General features: G+C 31.3%; 2 long non-coding RNA genes across 3 annotated transcripts; one reads left to right on the top strand and one right to left on the bottom strand.

Moving 5' to 3' along the window:
* Window positions 1-13,833: 13,833 nt before the first annotated feature.
* LOC25500304 (uncharacterized) lies at window positions 13,834-16,694 on the bottom strand. Of its 2 annotated transcripts, XR_005643452.1 has the most exons (3): window positions 16,571-16,694; window positions 16,060-16,287; window positions 13,834-13,992 (listed from the first exon to the last, which is right to left on the bottom strand). It is a non-coding gene; the product is annotated as an uncharacterized lncRNA (long non-coding RNA). The 2 variants fall into 2 exon arrangements; XR_003007756.2 differs by lacking the exon at window positions 13,834-13,992 and having other exon boundaries at window positions 15,960-16,287.
* A 3,439-nt stretch (window positions 16,695-20,133) lies between these two features.
* LOC25500303 (uncharacterized) lies at window positions 20,134-20,875 on the top strand. Its single transcript, XR_003007680.2, has 2 exons — window positions 20,134-20,243; window positions 20,332-20,875. It is a non-coding gene; the product is annotated as an uncharacterized lncRNA (long non-coding RNA).
* Window positions 20,876-22,566: the final 1,691 nt, after the last annotated feature.

Below are 22,566 nucleotides of genomic sequence, written 5' to 3'. Positions count from 1 at the left end.
TCTGAAGAAAACTGCGTCTGAAGCTATGAAGTGCTTCTGAAGTAACAAGTGCCTCTGAAGTAATGACGTCATCAGAAGCAGAAGTCCATCAGAAGCAGAAGTCCATCAGAAGCAAGATTTCATCAGAAGCTACAGTTGATCAGTAAATTTAAACTGAAGTTTCAAAGGAGCTGTTTTTCGTTTTTATCTCGTCTAAGAGAACGAAGAATTGAAAGGGAGGTATCAACGGTCATTTGAAAAGCACTGGGTGTTTGTCCTTCTTTGAAGAGTTGACAAAGTACAAGTGTACAACCACTACCTCCACTACTCTGTTTTTGTCTACGCTACAAGACAAGACAACAGCTCTGCCTGCAGAAATGTTCCTTCAAAATGGGAATGAATTTGAAGCTCATCCTTCATAGGACTACACCCAAATCAGGCAAAAGATTACTGGTGGATGATCAAAGGAACTCAACGACTCTTTAGACGTGCTAAAAATCTCAACGTCTCTCTACTCACCTCTATATAAAGGAGTGAAGACTTGAAGATTAAAGAGATATCAACACAAGTTAAAAAGCGCCAAAACTCTGCCAAATTTGATTCTCTAAAAGCACTTTGAATTTCTGCACTGATTTGATACATCTTAGAAATTCTCAAGTCTAGAGTCTTTATTGCATTGTATTGTGAACACCACTGATTGTATATCAAGTGTTCAAAGTCAAACATTTTCTGTGTAGTTCTGTTTGATTAGAAGCCTCTCGCCTGCGTGCTTGAGCATTAGAAGACTCTTGCTTTAGTGCTTGAGCATTGGAAGTCTCTCGCCTGCGTGCTTGAGCATTGAGAAGTCTCATACTAAGAGAGTATTGAGCATTTGTAATCTGTGTGATTATTTTTAGTGGAAATCTCCTTGGAAGTGCAAGGGGGACTGGACTACTTCCGGTTTGTGGAAGGAACCAGGATAATTGCTTGTGTCTCTCTTTCTTTTCTCTGCTCTGTTCTATTCCGCTGCATATCTGATTCTGAACATTACATCAGAAGCACTCCCATCTAGCTTCTGAAGTAATACCAGAAGAAGAATTTTTTTTTAGAGAAAAAGAAAACACAATTCAACCCCCCCCCCCCCCCCCCTTTCTTGTGTTTTTCTCACCTTCACTTAACCCTTAAAGTCTAATGGGCTCAAAACTCTTGTAAACTAACTTCCAAAGTTTTCTCACTTGCAACACTAAAAATAACTCTCACCATGAAATTATTAATTCAACTTTACTCGTAAAATGACTAAAATACTCTTTTAACACGAAAACTCATTAAAATACACACATAGGTAATTTAATCACATACGAGCATAATTAATCACACATAAAAAAAATTAAAATTAAATATAGTGGAAATCGGGCTGTTACAACTTACAACATGAAACTCTTCCGAAAATGCAATATGTTATTATAGGATCAAATAAGTTTTAAAGATTTTACAATCAATGATAACTTTCAATTAAAGAGGATAAAAAATATAAGCTTAAAATACAAAAAGATAATTGTGGCCATAAGACGTTTCTTAACTCTGGAAACAAAACTTCCAGCTTCAAAGGTGGTTCCAACAGAGGTAGCAACATGCTGAAGTTATACACAAACGACGCCCTATGGTTGAAGGATATAGTCAACGATGGTGTGTTAGTCATTATCAGTCGCTGTTTTATAAGTTTTGTCTTCACTCGATCGATTTCCATGTGTTCGAGAAACACTAATCCTGGTTGATCTGTGTCCATTACACTTTGTTTTCGCTTCTCTATTCTTTAATTTAAAACTTCAATTTTTTAAATCACACGCTAAATTTTATTGATCTCTATATGCTGGGATAATAAAAAATATAAGTAATAAAAACAACGAAAATTGCAAAGTAATTAAAGATTGATACAAACAATGCTTGTTATTGAAGTTTCCACTTATATACTCGCATTGCTAAAGACAAACGACCATAGTATCTTTGTCTCTATATTCTACACAGACTTGTTGAAGCAAATCTTGTATAAGGAATAAAACAATCATTTCATTTTAGCCTGCATGGTTTCCTCAGCTAGTCAACTACATACCAATGTACCATTTTTCTGATTTTAATCTTCAGACATTAAGTATATGGATGATTACATATCATGCTTTTAACTCATTTTTAATCGATTTGAGAGTAATTAGTCACACTTAAATTTCACTTAATAATGTTTAACTATTGAAATTAAGGTAAACATAGATAGAATAAGATAATGATCTCTGTTATGTGAAGAGATTAAAAAACGGTACAAGAAAGGTAATACATCCTCCGGTTAAACTTTTGTTTAACGCAAATATTTCTCATAACTAGGACGGAGAACATTTTCTAACTCCCGTTTTTACTGTATTAAAACTATTATAAACAGAATAACATTGGTTGAACCAGAAAGGTAATGTTGTTTTTGTTAGCAGGCGAAGTAACAGAAGCAAGCAAGATCGACGCCATTAGGCTGACAAGACCCAATATATGCATGTTCCTTATCGATGCAGTGATTTTCACACTTAAAGGTGTCTCGATGTGGACATGGCTTATTCCATGTTGCGCTGAGCCTTGGACAAATACTGGCTTGTACCTCTGCACACGAATGAACCAAAAGAAAAAACTGTGAGAAGAGAACACTTCATTCTACGTTAAACTAAACTTTTATATTAAGTATATTAATTATCAATTATCAAATATCATAATATTTTAAATAATTTCAATTAAATATATAATGACTTTTAAAAAAATATATCAACAGTGGAATAACGGAAACAAAGTATATCCGAAATAATTAACACAACATGACATACCAAAGTTCTAATATTGTTTGAGAGAGACAATAAATATTGTGCCTTCCTTCAAAAAAATAAATAAATAATATTGTGCCTCAAATAGGATTAATACCTCTAGGGGAAACCTAATGTTTGTTTTTCAATAAAGTACTATTGCAAAATTATATTCGTTGATATATATATATATATATATTAAATTTGATGTACACGTTAGCATATGATGTAAATGTAAATAGTATTTTATTACTATAGCATATCATATGCTATAGTATAATAAGCAACGTATTCAAATTTTTTAAAATTATATACGTCAAATTCTTGGTACAGTTAGTTTGCTTATTAATTACTTTTTTTTTTTTGAGCAATGCTTATTAATTACTATAGCATATCATATGATGATCAAATCTTGATTTGTTAAAATTCAATGCTATAGTAATTAAAAATTAAACTAACTGTGCCAAAAAAAAATTACAAAGTAAATTTATCTCTACCGCATATTTATTTATATAGCTTAATCATATAGTCTTACCCAATGTGGAGAAAAGGAGGAGTGCAAAGCTAAGAAAAAGAAAGATGGTGTAGAATTTACAAGGAGAAGAAGTCATGTTTGCTTAATGTAAATGTAAACGATGTTTTGTTCCTTATGTTAAAGTGTGTGAGGGTGTGTGTGTATTTATATATAAGGATTCTTCCACAAATTGAACTAGAGGAATTAATCTTCATTAATAATTGGCCTGCATTTTAACTTACTCGATCTAACTATTTGCAGCTCTCCTACTCAAACGATTAAATCAAAGATTCAATTTTATGGAGTTGGTGGCCCCTTTGTTAATTACAAACTTGGCCAGATTCCATTTTGTTCATCTCAGGCTTCCGGTGAATCCTAATCCAAGGACGACGTCTACTTTTGATCTGATGGTGGAGGTTATCGGAACAACGCTGAAATTATTGGAGGAATTGATTCAAAAGCCCCAGTGGAAGAGTGACACATTAATTCATATATCGCAATATTTTTAAGGTCGTTCCTCAAAATGTCAATATGTGTTTGGAAGAAGATTGAAATGCTTCAACGGAATTCTATATGGGGAGGGGTGTCGGGGAAGAAAAAAATTGTTCTGTAAAATGGGGATGTTTGTAGGCCAAAAATATACGGTGGGCTAGGAGTGAAGGGTTTAAAACTCAGTGGAGGTTATTAGTGGGGGGATTTGTTATGGAAAAGGGTGTTGATGGCAAGGTATGAAAAAGAGATAGTTACTAATTAACACGGATTTATCAAATTTTAATAGACCGAATGTGGTTTCTTTATGGTGGAAGGATGTATGCGGTTTAAGTGTGGTGCCCGGTAGGAGGTTGGATTGGTTCCGTGGCGTGGTTAGTAAAAAATATGGTTGTGGTACAGGGACCTGATTTTGGAATGATTTGTGGTACGGAGAGCCCATTCAAAACCTCACCTTTCTGTGTCTTTTTGCTTTATCACAACAAGAAAGTTGTCTCATTTTGGAGACAAGGGAGTGGTCGCCGACTTTTGGTGGGCATGGTTCGGTTCAGGATCAAAACTGAACTGAACCACTGGTCGGATAGTGGTTGGCGCTGGAGTGGTTGTCTATAATTTTTTAACCGATTTAACACACCCTAAGTTGACTATTTCAATCTCATCTCTTTTTTTTTTGTTTTGGCCTAGTAGCCTAATGGTTAAACCTCGCACAATTAATTGTGGAGAAGTGGGGTGTCCGGGGTTCGAACCCTGACCCCTACATAAGAATAAGAGTATAACAAACATGGCCTTTTTAATTAATGACTTAATTTTATTTATTGGGTAAAGTTTCTTAAGCGATAATTTAGAAAATGAAGTTCAACTTTAATTAAAATGATATTAACAAGAGTAAATGTAAATAACTAACTAATTATCTTAATAACCACTAAAAAAAATTAATTATATTGATAAGTGATAAGTGCTTAGTTTATTTTACTTCGATTTTGTTCCGAATTGAGTACCTAGAACCTACACAACGAGGTAGAAGCAGCAATGATTATTGAAAAATAAAGAGTGATACAAGCAATGCAAATTATTGTTAAAGACAAACACATCATAGTATCTTTGTCTCTATATTCTACACACACATACGAGTAGTCACTAACAAGGAATAGAATAATCGTTTCCATTTAGCAAGCATGTCTTCCTCTACAAGTAAATTACGTACCAATGTACCATCTTTCTGTTGTTCAATCTTTAAAGCATTAAGTTTATATATGGATAATTATATATCATTCTTTTAACTCATTTATAATCTATTTGAAATAAATTATTCACACTTAAATTTTATTTCATAATATTTTATTATTGAAATTAAGGTATGCATAGATAGAATAAGATGTTGATCTCTGGTATGTGAAGAGATACAAATCAAGTACAAGAAATGAAACACATCTTTTGATCATATTTATTAGTGATATTTGAGTCGAAAAAATTGATGCATATGGATCAATTTTTGAACCATTTACGTTAATTTTTGTTGATTCAAATGTATCTTATAAATATCTCTTATTACATTAAAATTATTACAAACAGAATAACATTGGTTGAACAGAAAGGTAGTGTTGATTTTGTCAGCAGCCGAAGTAACAGAAGCAATAAAGTTCGAAGCTATCATCATTAGGCTGACAAGACCCAATCAATGCGTGTTCCTTATTGATGCAATGGTTTTCACATTTTACATTGTCTCGAGCTGGACATGGCCTATGCCATGTTATGCTGCGCCTCTTACAAATTAGGGCTTGTACCTCTGCACACGAATGAACCAAAGAAAACGTGAGAGATAACACTTCATTCTAAGTTAAGCTAAACTTTTGTATTTTCAAGAGAAAATTTTTACTAAGAGATTTCTTAACCAATGCTTTTAGATAAAGATTAGCCAAAATCCATTATTATCATAATGTTTCAAATAATTTTAATTAAATGTAACATCAATTTTAAAAAAAATATATCAACGGAGGTATAACAGAAATAGCTTGATTCTCACAACATGGCATGCACAAGTTTTAATATTGTCTGAGAGAGACAACAAATGTTGTGCTTCAAATAAGATTAATACCTCTTGGGGAAACCTAATTATTTTTGTTTTTCAATCAAATACTATTGCATAATTATACATGATGATAGTTTTTTGCTAAAATTTGATGTACATTATATTGACATCGTATCATATGATTCAAATGTTCATTATTTGACATTCAATGCCATAGTAATTAATATGCAAAATAAACCCACTTGGGTTGGCCTAGTGGTATTGGCTTGCCATTTGAGAGTGTGCTCCTCCACGAGATCTCAGGTTCGATTCTCTGTTAAAAAAAATATATATGCAAACTAACTGTACAAAGAGTTTTCTTTTTTTTAAGGAATACCAAGATTTTTTAACAAAGTAAATTGATATCTCTACCACATATTTATTTATATAGCTTAATCATAAAATCGTACCCAATGTGGAGAAAAGGAGGAGTGCAAAGCTCAGAAATAGAAAGATGGCGTAGAATTTACGAGCAGAGGAAGTCATGCTTAATATAAATGTAAATGTAAATGATGTGTTGTTCCTTATGTTCAAGTGTGTGTATATATGTATATAAAGATTCTTCCACAAATTGAACAGCAGGAATTAATCTTCATTAATAATTGGCTTGCATTTTAACTTACTCGATCTAACTATTTGCAGCTCCTCCTCAAACGATTAAATCAAAGATTCCATTTTATGGTGTTGGCGGCCAATTTCTTGAATTGCAAACTTGGCAAGATTTGATTTGTTTATCTCAGGGTTTCGGTGGATTGATGATATGTTACCTTACGTTATTTTCAGCATATTTTTAGTCATTGTAGTTATGATTTGACATAAATAATAGGAGTTTTAGAACATTTGTCTATGGTTTAAGGGACATTTTGTAATGTTTTCACAATGAGTCATGTAATTCTAGTTCTTCTCTAAACAAAATAATTCTTAAGTGTTTTTGATGTATTTAATTGAAAATCATGTAATTCTGCAAAAGCAGACACCTCATGAAGAATTGGAAAGACTTGGGATGAAGATTCAAGAGGTCGCTGTAAACATTACAAGTTGAGGAAATTCTTTCTCAATTCCAAGACATATTTGAAGGAAGAAAACACTCAAAAAGACGAAGAAAAGATAAGAAACGCATTGAAAGCACATGCTACGCTCCCAAGGAGTGTAAAAAAGTGCTAAAGCACTGCTTTTAAGCATCACGCGCGAGGAAAGCAAGGCCACGCGCGGAGCGCGTGATCCTCTAAGGAAAAAAAAAATGTATTTTGCTGTTTTTCAATGCTGGTTTGAGGAAGAAAAAAACCACATTTTTTGGCTCAAACCCACTTGGAAATCAACCTATAAATAGAACCTTTTTCATCCACATGCTTTTATTCCATTTGCATGTGACACCTTTGGCTTCCTAGAACCATAGGTTGTTGACCTTCTACACAGAATTCAAAGAGTAATGCATAGCAACGTCATGTTTCATAGATCCATGAATATTGTGTTTACGATGATTAATATTGCCATTAAAAAAACCTAGCGGCGCAACTTGTTGCTCGTTTGTCTTTTATTTATGTGTAATTAATCCTTGATATATAAAAATTATATATTACTAGCGAAAAGACTGGAAATCCTGTGCCCATCTTTCCGTTCTTTTTATTGCGTTAACGTTTAAAAATTATGAACGGAGTTTTTTTTTATGAAATTTTGATTTTGATTAAAACTAAAAATATAAATATTTGTTGCTTTCAAGTTATAACAAACCAAATAATATAATAAAAAAATAATCTAAATTCTTTTTTTAATAATGCAACAACAATCTTTATTTATTAAAAAAGTTGTTTAAGGGTATAATCGAGATAATATAAAAGTAAATATAAATATATTCATATAGTTTGTTACATTTTTTAAATGATAAAGAAGAAAAAAACAGACAAATATATATATATATATATATATATATATATATATATATATATATCATATTTATTACATTTTTTTAATATTCAAAACCTCACCTTTCCACGTCTTTTTTCTTTATCACAACAAGAAAGTTGCCTCATTTTGGAGATAGGGGAGTGGTCGCCTACTTAGTGGTGGGCATGGTTCGGTTCAGGATAAAAATTGAACTGAACCACCGATCGGTAGTGATTGGCGTTAAAGTGGTTGTCCTTAATTTTTTAGCGGATTTAACATACCCTAAGTTGACCTTCTTAATTAATGACTCAATTTTATGTATTGGGTAAAGCTTCTTAAGCGATAATTTAGAAAATAAAGTTCAACTTTAAAATGATATTAACAAGAGTAAATGGAAATAACTAACTAATTATCTTAAGAGCTTTTCTATATATGGCGAAAGAAATTTCACAAAATACTAGCGAATGCACTCTCACCGTTGAATGTTTTTATATGGCACAATACATGAGTGGTTGGTACAATAAATGAGTGGGTGAATAAAAATTGGAAAATGCTTTATGGTACGACAGATTTTTTCGCACCAATTGCACGAATTCCTCAAATCTGAATTTTCTCTCATTTTAAAATATATTTCCAGCCATATCTCTCTTTCTTTCTTAACTTATCACTTCAACGTTTTTGTTTTGTATGATATGACATACCATGTACACCCTGATGGTGTGGCTTTGTTGAATTACACTACAATATTTCAAAAGGATGTTTTGTGGCAGAAGCACCGCTCCAAACTATTGGTGGAGAATAGTGTGGTAATCCATTACAAAGTCAATGCAATTCATATTGTGAAATAGTAATTAAGTTTATATATTATTTTACTTGTGGTAATAAATAATATTTTATCTTACTTGTGTCAAAAACTTGCCAAAGAGCCTGAGGCGTGATATATACATGATCGTGCAAATGGTGCGACAAAAATGTCGTACTGTATAGCACAACTCATAAAAATTTGAAAAGACTACAATACATATTGCTATGTAATCGTGAAGAAAGTTTTCGTTATAAATAGCTTTTTCCTTATCTTAATAACCTCTGAAAAAATTAATTATTTTACTTCAATTTTGTTCCGAATGGAGTACCTAGTACCTACACAACAAGGTAGAAGCCACACACAAAACCAAAACAATGAATATTGAAAAGTAAAGAGTGATACAAGCAATCTCCGTGAGCTTAGCTCAATTGATAGGGATATTATATATTATATGCAGAGTTTTACCCACTAGGCTACTTGACAAAAAAAAAAAAAAAGTGATACGAGCCATGCAAGTTATTGTTAAAGACAAACGCATCATAGTATCTTTGTCTCTATATTCTACACACACATACGAGTAATCACCGACAAGGAATAAAATAATCGTTTCCATTTAGCAAGCATGTCTTCCTCTGCTGGTAAATTACATACCAATGCACCATTTTCTGTTGTTCAATCTTTAAAGCATTAAGTATATGGATAATTATATATCATTCTTTTAACTCATTTTTAATCTATTTGAGATAAATTATTCACACTTAAATTTTATTTCATAATATTTTATTATTGAAATTAAGGTATGCATAGATAGAATAAGATATTGATCTCTGGTATGTGAAGAGATGCAAATCAAGTACAAGAAATGAAACACATCTTTCGATAATATTTATAAGTGATATTTGAGTCGAAAAAATTGATGCATATGGATCAAATTTTGAACCATTTACGTTAATTTTTGTTGATTTAAATATCACTTATAAATAAAATGGAGAACATTTTCTAACTCCAGTTATTCTTTACTTTATTAAAACTATTATAAACGGAATAACATTGGTTGAACAGAAAGGTAGTGTAGATTTGGTCACACTATTAGAAAAAGCAAAATTAGCGAGGGAAATTAGTGACGGAAAAAATGAAATTTCTCACAAATTCTTTGGTCGCAAAATTTAGTGACGGAATTAGAGAGGGATTTTACGTTTTCCCTCACTAAATTTCCCTCACTAATTTTTGTTTTTTTAGTAGTGTCAGCAGCCGAAGAAACAGAGGCAAACAAGTTTGAAGCTATGATCAGGCTGACAAGAACCAAAAAATGCTTGTTCCTTATTGATGCAGTGATTTTCACACTTTACAGTGTCTCGAGATGGACATGGCCTATGCCATGTTCTGCTGAGCCTCTCACAAATACCGGCCGCCTGTACCTCTGCACATGAATGAACCAAAAAAAAAAAAAACAATGAGAAGATAACACTTTCATTCTATGTTTTAAGCAAAACTTTTGAATTTCCAAGAGAAAGTTTTTACTGATGAATTTTTTAAAAAATGCTTTTAGGATAATGGTTAGCAAAATCCAGTATTAAATATCATAATATTTTAAATAATTTCAATTAAATGTATAATCAATTTAAAAAAGAATAATATCAACAGAGGTATAACGAAAATAACTAGATTCTCACAACATGACATGCATGTACAAGTTATAATATTGTCTGAGAGAGAGATGTTGTTCCTCAAATAAGATTAATACCTCTAGGGGAAACCTAATTTTTGTTTTTCAATAAAATACTATTGCATGATTATACATGATCATAGTTTTTTTAATTGTTTTTTTTTGTCTTAGAAGAAGTGGTAATTCACTAAAATTAAACTCACACACAACTGTGAGATCCTGGGTTCGAACCCGGGTCACAACGTCCGACCTTACAATTTCGGCATTTGCCAGTTGAACTAGAACTTCTAGACAGTTTTCTAAAATTTGATGTACATGATATTAACATCATATCATTTGATCATCAAATGTTCAACAGTTGAAATTCAATGCCATAGTAACTAATATGCAAACTAACTGTACCAAGAGTTTTTTTTTTTAAGGAATACCAAGGTTTTTTTAACAAAGTAAATTGATATCTCTACCACATATTTATTTATATAGCTTAATCATAAAATCGTACCCAATGTTGAGAAAAGGAGGAGTGCAAAGCTCAGAAAAAGAAAGATGGTGTAGAATTTACGAGCAGAGGAAGTCATGCTTGCTTAATGTAAACGTAAATGTACATAAGTGTGTGTATATATGTATACAAGGATTCTTCCACAAATTGAACAGCAGGAATTAATCTTTATTAAAAATTTGCTTGCATCTTAACTTACTCGATCTAACTATTTGCAGCTCCTCCTCAAACGATTAAATCAAAGATTCCATTTTATGGAGTTGGCGGCCACTTTCTTGAATTGCAAACTTGGCAAGATTTCATTTGTTTATCTCCAGGTTTCGGTGGATACTTGATGACAGGTTATCTTACGTTATTTTCAACATATTTTTTAGTCATTTTAGTTATGATTTGACATAAATAAGACGAGTTACAGAACATTTACCTATGTTTTAAGGGACATTTTGTAATGTTTTCACGTCGAGTCATGTATAGTTATTCCCTAAACCAAACAATTCTTAGGTGTTTTTGATGTATTTCATTGAAAATCATGTAATACGGCAAAACAAGATACCTCATGAAGAATTGAAAAGACTTGGGATGAAGATTCATGAGGTCTATGGAGACATTACAAGTTGAGAATTTTTTTCTCAAATCCCAAGACAAGGTTGAAGAAAGAAACCACTCAAAAATACGAAAACGCATTGAAAGAAAGTGCTACACGTACCGGGTGTGCAAAAAAGTGCTAAACCGCGTTCTGTTTAAGCATCACACGCGAAGAAAGCAGGGCCGCGCGTGATCTGCTAAGGAAAAAAATTGTATTTTGTTGTTTTTCTCTGCGGGTTTGAGGAAAAAACCATGTTTTTCAGCTCAAACCCACTTGAAAATCAACCTATAAATACAACCTTTCTCACTCACATGATTTTATTCCATTTCCATGTGACACTTTTGGCATCCTAGAACCAGAGGTTGTTGACCTTCTACATAGAGTTCAAAGGGTAATGCATAGCAATGTCATGTCTCCTAGGTTCATAAATGTTATGTTTACGAGGATTGATATTGCAATTTAAAAAATTCCAACAGCGCAACTTGTTGCTCGTTTGTCTTCTATTTATGTGTAATTAAACCTTGATATATAAAAATTATACATTATTACACATTAAAAAAATGAAATATTAAAAAATATATACATCAACGGAGGTAAAGCATAAATAACTGGATTTGTTTTTTAAATGTGCATGTTAGTTGTTATGTTCATTTTCTCTTTGTTAGTATTTGAATCCTAGATCTTTAACTCATCAACTAATATAATCTTTAAGCTCAAATATGTTGAGTTACCCAACCTACTCCACACAACATGACATACTAAAGTTCCTGTCTGAGAGAGACATTAAGCGTCGTGCCTTCAATATGATTAATACCTCTAAGCGAAACCTAATTTTTGTTTTTCAATAAAATACTATTGCATAATTATATATGTTTATATTTTTTTTCCTTCAAAAAAAGTATATGTTTATAGACAGAAGAAATTAATCTTCATTAACAATTGGCTTGCTTTTAACTTACTCGATCTTGCTATATTTTGCTGTTCCTCCTCTTGTAACTTGTGAAACGATTATATCAAAGATTCCATTTTATGATGTTGGCGGCCACTTGAATTGCAAACTTGGCAAGATTCTATTTGCTTATATTGGGCTTCCCAATGGATGATAACCCAATGAGAGAGTTTACTTTGTATCTGGTGGTGGAGGTTCTTGGGAAAACGATTAAATTCTTGGAGGAATAGATTCATAACGCTTAAATTCTTGGAGGAATAGATTCATAAGCTTCGACGAAAGAATGACGTACCCATTAACTCAATGGATCTTTCCCAATTTTCCTTATGTCGTTCCTTAATATGTGTTTGGAAGAAGATTATAAGGCTTGGACAAAATTCTTTGTGGGGACGGGTGGCAGGAAAGGAATAACTTGTTTGGAAATATGGTGGTTTCTTTATGGTGGAGGGATGCACGCGGTCTAGGTGAGGTGCCTAAGTCGTAAAAAAATTGATTTGTGGTGTGGACCCGTTCAAAAACTCGCCTTTCCGCGTCTGTTTGCTTTATCACAACATCAGAGTTGCTTGATTTTGGAGATGGGGAGTGGTCAGATAGTAGCTGGTGTTTGAATGTTAAGTGATGGAGGCTTTTCATGGTGTGAGAAGAAGAAAGATACAAAATGCTTATGAACTTGATTCTCCTTATTCAGATGTCGAAACGAGGATGAGTTAATACATGGAATTTTTTCTGTTAATGCAATCTATAGCTAAATTTGCAATTGTATATTTCCTTCTTCTTCTTTGGAGCCTGATAAGGGATAAATGTTTGCACTTTTCCTTATGTCATGTTGAGGCTTGTACACAAAGTAAGCCTTTTTGTAGTACCTTTGCCTTGTAGTGATGATAACAAAATCATTGCCAAGAATGTGGACCACTTCTTCCTCGTTTCCCGTGTTATTGTCTTCCTATTGGTCCAAATTAACTATGGGTGTACCATAGAATTTGTCTTTTTTTAATTTAATAATTACACATGTGGCATGCCATCTAAGCGTTGACCAAGTCAAATTTGGAAAAAAAGACTACTATTACAAAGGGGCTAAAACATAAGGGACTAAATTTGTCATTTTGTTTAATAGGGGCCAAAATTGCAACATTTTGAAACTTAAGGGGGAAAAATGCACTTTAGCCAAATAAATACATCAACGTAAAATTAGGGAAATCTTATGAAGGACCTTGAAATAAAAAAGGAGGTAAATATGGAGGTTCAAATCGCTAAAAAAAATGTAGGGGTCAAAATCGCCAAATTAAGAAACTTCAGACACCAAAAGTTCAATTAAACCCTCGTTTATTCATCTTAAATCGTTTTGAGATTAATCACTTACACTGAATTTTAATTCAATAATATATCATTATTGACTGAAATTAAGGTAAACATAAAGTAAGATATTGATCTCTGTCATGTGCAGAGATGCAAAACATTTCAGTACCCGAGCAGGAAATAGAACATTTCCTTGCTCCCATTATTTCTAATTATGATAATTATAACTTTATAAGTTGAATCACATTGCTTGAGCAGAAACTTTGTGCTGATTTCATTAGCAGTTGAAGTAACAGAAGCAAGCAAATCCAATGCCATCACGGTGACATGCCCCAAATGTTGCCGGTGGTTCCTTACTGATGCACTGATTTTTACAGTTTGCCGTGTTTAAACATGGCCCTGACCATGTTTTGCTTTTCCTTTGACAAGTATTTCCTTGTACCTCTGCACACGAATTAACCAAAAAAAAGTGTAAAGAGAACACTTCATCATACCGTTTAATTAAGCTTCTGTATCAAGTATATCAATTAGACATGCATGTAATCAATTTTAAAACAATACAATTACATCGTTATATATGATGATAATTTCTTTCCTCTGAAAAAAATGATGATAATTTTTTTCTAATCATTATATATGATGATAATCTTTTTCTAAATCGATGTAGATGATATTACTATATATAATACCATGATAATCAACGGTTCATTTGTTGAAATTCAATGCTTATATAGTAATAGGCAAAAAAAGTATATCTAGGTAGCAATATTTTTTAAAATAAGTTAATTGATCTCTAAAATAACCCCCCACCCCATCACACACACATTAATAATCATATAGTCGTACCCAATGTGGATAACAGGATAAGTGCAAGGATGAAAAACAGAAAGAAAGTGTAGTATTTAAGAGCAGAGGAAGCCATGCTTGCTTAATGTAAATGGAAATGGTGTTTCATTCCTTGTTGCTTGTGTGGGTGTGCTTTATATGGTAAGACACGATGTTCCCTTTATTGTCTTCAACAATTTGAACTTAATAATTGGTATGCATTTTAACTTACTTGATCTTGTAACTTATAAACGATTAAATCAAAGAGCAGCTGCTAGCTTTGCAAACATCAACTTAATATTCCTTGTTTTGGTCTTGTCTACTCTATCATTTTTATGACACATATTAAAAGAATAGATGATATAAATAATGTGTATATTTTATGGACAACTATTATCAAATTACTCTTTTTTTGTCGTATAACTATGCTTGAAAAAAGTAATAAATGCATCTAATAATTTGCTCGAGTTTTTATTAGAAACAAAATTAGCAACAAGTAATTATGATTTTGTTGAGTTTTGCCTTAAAATTTGATGTTTGTGTATATGCAAAAGATCAATGCTATATATCAAGAAAAATTCAAGAATTACATGACAGAATAATCACCCTTAGATTTTATCGTGGCACGATTTGCTTGGATCTGGAATGCTATTTAAGCACTCTTAGACTCATTTGTTGAGAGCGCTTGAGAAACTCATGGAAACCAAAGGAGAAAACTTTTAGGGTACTTAGAAACTAAAGGTTGAGGGTTTCTGAGTAAATTCAAAGGTTGAAGATGGGATTCTTGAAGAACCAAAAGAATTAGGGCTCTTGGAAAAGGGTTGGTGCCTTTTGGAGAAAGATTCATGGGGTTGGAAAATACATAAGAGAAGATTCTTTGTGAGCAAATTGGGCAAATATTTGGAGACCAAACGAGAAGATCTTTTGGAAATCAAAGGTCAAGGGTTAGTTTGGGGTTAGATTCTAGAGTCAGGAAACAATTGAGAAACACCTTGGATAGTTAAATAATCGGGTCTCTTGGCCACATGAAAAGATTCAGGAAATGGTATAAATTGGATTCTCTTCGAGAGCTTGTTGAAACTAATTTCTTGTAACAAGTGACATATCCAGAAATTTCAAATATAGTAAAATTATTGAGTCTCTTGGCCGCAGGAAGAGATGCAAGAAATGGTATAAATCTGGATGCTCTTATAGAGTTTGTTGAAGCTAGTTTTTTATAACCAGTGACAGATCCAAAAAATTCTAGTGGAGGCAAGGTTATTTACGACAAATATTTAAATAAAACATATATCAACTTACAAACAATAAAACAATGATCATATCATTACTATTGAGCAATAAAGAGATGTTATAAAAATAAGAGATATTTTCATCTACAAATTTATCATATTCATAGATATTATCCAAAATTTGTTATAATTGAAAATTGTTAGTTTAAGATTTTTTTTTTCTTCCTTTTCAACATATAAAAGATATCTCTATGCATGTGACTAAACAATCATTAAAAAAGTTATCTCCCATATAATTTTGTATTTGACTCTTCACAAAATTTATTATATATAGAAAAACATCTTGCACAGTTTGAATTTGTATATAGTGGACGCAATATACTATTTTAAATGGAGGCAAAAATAAAAATATCCAATAACCCACAAACAAAATAAAGAAAACAGTGAGGGCACCTACAGAGAACAGTGATTTTCCTCAAGAATCACATTGCTTGGAGAGAAAATAAGTGCTAATTTTCTAAACAGTTGAAGGAACAAAAGCAAGCTGCGATTGACGAGCCTTTAGGGTGACAAGCTCCAGAAGTAGAGTCTTCCATGTTAATACACTGATGTTTACAGCTTTCATTCTCTAAACAAGGTCCTGACCATGTTACACTGCGCCTTTGACAAAGATTCCCTTGTACCTCTATACGCAAGAACAATATATGAGATATATATTATAGGGAGAGGTCACCTTCTAAACTTTTTTTTTTACAAGCTTTAAATTTCTTTCATCACTCTATATAAAGAATTGAATTGTAATACAAAATATATTTCTAATTCATATCTTTTTTAGAGGTTCTAAATCATGATTTAAAAAAAAAATTATGTCCTTAAATATTTTAAACAGAAATATAAATAATAGATCCTACTTATTTGAAATATAAACCTAAATCTAAATTGATAATATTCTAAACAAATAGCCGTACCCCATGTGAAGAAAAAGAGAACTGCAAGGCTGAGAAGAAAGATGGTGTAGAATTTACGAGCAGTGAAACCCATGATTGCTTAATGTAAATATTGTGATAATGTTTTGTTCCTATGAGAATTGCTTCAACAAGTGTCCGTGTATATATGTATACTAGTTTAAAAGGAAAGAAGGAAATATTTTAATATTTCCCTAAAAAAAAAGAAAATATTTTAATACATATCACGTTTTATACAGACCAATGTCTTCAACTTTTCTAGAAATATAAAACGATAAAGTGAAAGGATAAAAAATATATGAATGTTTCTCCTCAAAAATTAAAAAAATATATGAATGGGTAAATAACATATGAATGTTGGTCCTTGTCTAAATGTTACGGTCCAATGCAGTAAAGGTAAACAAAAATAAAAATAACAGCCGTCCCTGTTCTACATAGTTAAAAAAATGCACCCATAAATTGATAGCATCCATTAGGGTCGAATACAAATACAACGAAGGTGAAATAAAATAAAATAAAAAAACAGAGAAATAGCATTTCCTTGTTATACAATCAAGGTATAAAAAAACAGAATTTCCCTCTCGCTCTACGTGTTTGTGATTATTTTGGTACCCTAGATTTTTTTCGAGTTCAAGTACCCTAAATTTATGAAAAGTATAGAATGTCTTATTATTTATTGGCATACCATTTTTTTTATGCTTAACTATTTTTATCCAACAAAACTGTAAGGATGTGTTTGATTTACAAATCAGTAAGTACCGAATATAACAATACATAATTATATTTGAAAACTTTTTATACGCCATATTGTTTGATGGTTGATGCATAAGACAAATAATTATCGAACTACACCTTATTTGATATGTCTTTTCACATAAGAAAGTATTATACTTTTCATACCCTTTTATATAAAGACAAGGGAGGAGAAAAATAAAAGAATATGGTAAATAGTAAAAAACCCTCTTGGAATTGTAAATGATTGTGAATACTCCCCTCAAATTATAATTAACATACTATTTTAAAAAGTGCTTATATGATTGTTTAACATTGAAGTGAGATGTTCAAAATGAGCCTATGACATCAACGCATCCTCTATTATGATTCTTTGTAGCACCTGATCCTATGTACCTCTGGTAGGCTCTTGTTCTTCATGACCTCTCGTTTTGAGAAACAGAAAATATACCAAGAGCCCAAGTTTTGAGAAACAGAAAATTTTGACCTACCAACTTAACAATAAACGGTCATATAATCTATTTTAATCGAAGACGGTGAGAAAAAATGATGCATACATTTTATTACTTATAAGGTCAATTTCTTACTTAAAATTTAATTTAAAAAACTAATTTACTAAAAATATTAAACTTATAGAAACACGGGAGATATTTGACCTAAATTAAAAATTAATATAGTTGTTTAGCTATATATATTCATGTGAAAGGAAAGTCAGCACAGAACAATTTTAAAATGTTGCTTACAAGTGAAGTTATTTCGGCACCGTTCTTCTTTGGCTTGATTTATTCATATTCGGACAAAATGCTTGAAGCATATCCTTAAGCATTGTTGAGATTTAGATTCCATACTAAAGAGTGAGTAATAATAAGGTAGGAAATTTATCAACAAAAAAAGTGGACCAATTCGACCTAAACTCATCATAAAACGGGACGGACAAATAAAATAATCGAAAATCTCACTAAAGCGGTTGAAATCTCTCACTCTACTATAATCTACGTGGGTTGATTAGTCAAATTTTATTTTCATCCTTTATTAACCTTCTGTTTCTAATAGAAAGGGATCATAGTATGATTCAGCGTTTAGCCGAAAGGATACGTAAAATTATATTAAAATTGTGCTTTCTTGAATAATTCGTATGTTCAAGTTTATTAATCAACTCGTTAAAATTATGTGCTAAAAAAACCCACTCTTTCATACATACGTTCTTATACATTATATTTTTTAGAGTAAAATTTATATGAATATGCTTGTTAAAAAAAAAATCATATGAATATCACCAAATTATGTGATTCATGTACAAGTTGTAAGTACTGTCAAAATTTATATCTTAACCGACAAAGATGTTAGGTCGAACACCGTGATTGGGGTTCGATCCCGACTACTCCACTTATGCGTATGAGTTTTCAATTACATTAACTATTACATCTATCTAAAAAATGGATAGTGCTAAAAGTTTGTTTTTAAAAGTGTATAGTTTTTTTTTTTTATCAAATAATCAGTGTGACACTATCAGTTATTTCTTTTGGTAAAATATTAAAAAGTTTCAGCACTGTTTTTGTTTAGTAGAGTAAATTTTAATCTCCTCCTGTGAGAGATGTGTAAATTATATTATCCCTTCATGTTAAAATATACACTCTACTCCCCTCTTATTCAAAATATATTAGAGAAAATTATGCTCCTATCTCTTGAGTTGATTAAATTACAATTTATTTTCCTCTTATGTTAAAATCTACACTTCTTTTTAGCCCATTTTAATATAATTAAACTTGTAATGCAAATTTTGTGATCAATTTTTTATCCACGGTATCGTTATCAACATGTTATAAACAATGAAACAAAATAAGATAAAATATAATTATTGAATCTATTAGACAAATTGATAAAATGAACTAATTAAAATTAAAATTTATATTCTAAACTCATAAAATTAAATAATTAAATTTAATTATCACTGACATTTGAAGTTATAAACAAATTAATATTGATTTTTTAAACAATGACTTGATTTTTTTTTGGACATAAAATGCTACTGATGCTTACTGTTGTTATAAATATTTATTTACATAAAAATTGGTTAGATTGCAATACATGCATGTATAATTCTCAAGGGAATGAAGACCAATTTAAGCATGTCATAGAAAATAAGAGTATCATTTCCAATTTATATTTGCTTTTCAAAGGAGATAAATATATATTTTAACATAGGAGGGGAATGATTGTAATTCAAACATCTTTATTAATTAAAACACCAAAACACTATTTTTTTTTTTTTTGGGTAATCCTATCCCGGGCACTGGTTAAGGAAGCATTTATTACATTGATTACACAACTTTGAATGCAAATATTACCATTTTTTAATCATTATTTAAGTATTTAATGCAAATATTACAATATTTAACTTCTTAACCATTGTCTCAGAGGCACCGGTTAACATGACATTTTTATAAGTAAAACAAAAAAATTGGTAGCACAGTGTCACATAGTTAATTTTTTAGATTTAAAATGTTCACCAGTGTTAATGTGTATGACTCAAGGATAAAAAACCCTTTAAATTTTTTGTCTTCTACTTATCAAGTGATCTCATTGTTGATTTTTTGCATGGTAAGACTTTGTCATCGTGCTTTGGGTTCGTTTTTTCTTTCCTTTATCTATTTTTTATAAAAGCTTTGGCTCGTTTTCCTGATAAGATTAAAACAAATTGATAATAAATTGAAATTTTCAAGCTGGCTCGTGGAATTTTCGGACTAGGTCATAAAAAAAAATATTATACTCATTTTGTCATCTACCTAAATTCCTACCTATAAATACATGGACACAAATATCTTTTAGGTACACCCTCATCACTAAAGAAAGTCTCACTTAGCAAACATGACTTCCTCTGCTAGTAAATTTTACACCATCTTTGTTTTTGTCTGCCTTGCCCTTCTCCTTATTTCCATATGTGGTACAAACTAATCAAATAACCTATATTAATAACTGTTAATTTATTAATCCTTATTTATGTTCTTAACTTGTTTTATTTTTTTGTGTAGAGGTGGAAGCAAAAGTGTGTCAAAAACGAAGTAAAACGTGGTCAGGACCTTGTCTTAACACAGGAAACTGTAAAAGACAATGCGTTGATGTGGAGAATGCAACCTTCGGTGCTTGTCACCGTCAAGGCTTTGGTTTTGCTTGCTTCTGCTACAAAAAGTGTTGATCATTTTGTTTATGATCAATCAATTTCCACCGAAATATGATATTTCATAAAAGATAAATAAGAGTTAATTTGAAGGAACTAAGTTAGTGTAAAAAAGTTTTACATGTCAATAAATTTACTACTTTTGTCTATCGCTTTCTTTTTATTAGTATAATTTAAATATAAGTGTACCAAGTGACAAAGTAGTAAATTTTTATTGCATATAGTGTAGAGTTAGTTTACACATGTTCTATGCTCCTTCAACTCATAAATAAAGGGTGGAAATGAAAGTTATTCTAGTGTTTTTTAATTTGTGTGTTACTATGGATTATTATATTACACATACTGTATGTTGTTTACGTTTGCGTTTCAATTTGGTAAAAAAGAAAATTGTCTTTCAATTCAATATTTTATATTAAGGTAAAATTGGTCGTCTAAAGATATGGATGGCAAACCCGGCCCGTTAAGAGCCCCGTATAAGCTTGCTTAAAACCGGACGTTATAAGGCGAGTCAAATTAGGTGATAAAGTATAAAATCTCACCCCACCCTGTTTATTGACGGACAGATGAGTTGATGGGTCAACCCGCCAACCAAAAAACTTTTCTTTTTGAGAGGAAAAAAAACAACTTTTTTTAATGCATTATTTTTTACAACTTATTTATTTTAAAAAAAAAAATAACTATGTTTCTTTTATCGTGAAAACATATATAAGAATAGACAGCAAATGAATATGTGGTAAAAATAAGATAATTAACAAATTATTGAATTTAACATCATACTTAATAGCAAAATAAGAAAAGTCTGCCAACATTAAACAAACCTTGAACATAAAAAAAAAAATCCTAAAATAAATCCAACAACCAAAATAAATTGAAAAGGATAAAATGAGTCTAAAAAAACGAGGTAAGTGGGCGGCCTGCTAGTGGGCTAAATGGGTTGGGCTATTTCGTCACCCCTATCCAAACACAGGAAGTTTTACCCCACACCCATACATTTATACCTCTACCCATACATTTGTTTCAAAATTCCTATTTTATCCTTTTATACAAACTAAAATCCACCCCATCATTTTACACTTTTCTCTGAACAAGATACGATGAGTGATAAAAACGTGCATCCTTCTCCTTCTAAAAATCTTCTTCAGTCTCTGCGTCCTATATATCTATGATTTTAACTTATTTTGTTCCTCTGATTGGATCTTGGATTTGAGAGTGTCTACATTCTATTCACTTATATTTCTCAATTTGATTTGTAGATTTTAATTTTGAAATTAAGATTATGGTTTGTTTTATTCTTCAAATCCTTTGGAATTTGGCTTATTATTCTGTTATGGAATTTCACATAGTTTTTATTTAACTTGTTGTCTAAGTCGATTGCTAGCTTCAATAAAAAAAGTGGAGAAACTATGATTCTGTAACAATAACATAGAAAACATTGGCAAACCCATAAAACTTCAATCAATGATTCGGTAAATAATTAAGAGAACAAACACAACCATATGAAGAAACGATTCCGATAACTATAACATTCCGGTTGCAAGAATCAATGTCCATATAAAAGAAAATCAAATTGAATCGTTTTTGACAAAGAAGGGGTTCCACACAGTTTGTTGAGAGCGTTTCTCAGAAAAAGGTTGGGGTGAAAGAGTGATTGAGTTTTATTTTATATAAAAGGGTAAATTTGGTACTTTGTGTCAAATGTTGGGGTCAAGGTATAAATGTAGGGGTGTGGGGTATAACTTCCCCAAACACATCATTACAAATCACTCACATTCTAATTATATTGGTTTCCAATAGTCTAACAAAATTAAAAATAGGAAAAGAAACAAAGTTAAGAGGTGCATAAACAAAAATTTCTATTAAGAAAACAAATGAAACAAAAACTAGGAAAATCTAACCTATTACGGATACACACTTTTTAATCCCAGGAGAAATGACATAAATAAAATTCAGAAACTTAAAGAGATATAATAAAAAACAAACTTAGCAAACTCAACATCTTTTAACCATATGTTCCTACGCTGCCAATGTTAAGAGTTTCTGGTTGAATGAAATAAGGCATGAACATAAGTTTAAAAATGAAAGCAATTAT

This window comes from Medicago truncatula, chromosome 8, assembly GCF_003473485.1.
Source record: "Medicago truncatula cultivar Jemalong A17 chromosome 8, MtrunA17r5.0-ANR, whole genome shotgun sequence".
Lineage (NCBI taxonomy): Eukaryota > Viridiplantae > Streptophyta > Magnoliopsida > Fabales > Fabaceae > Medicago > Medicago truncatula.
This window is presented reverse-complemented; position numbering and strand designations above follow the sequence as displayed.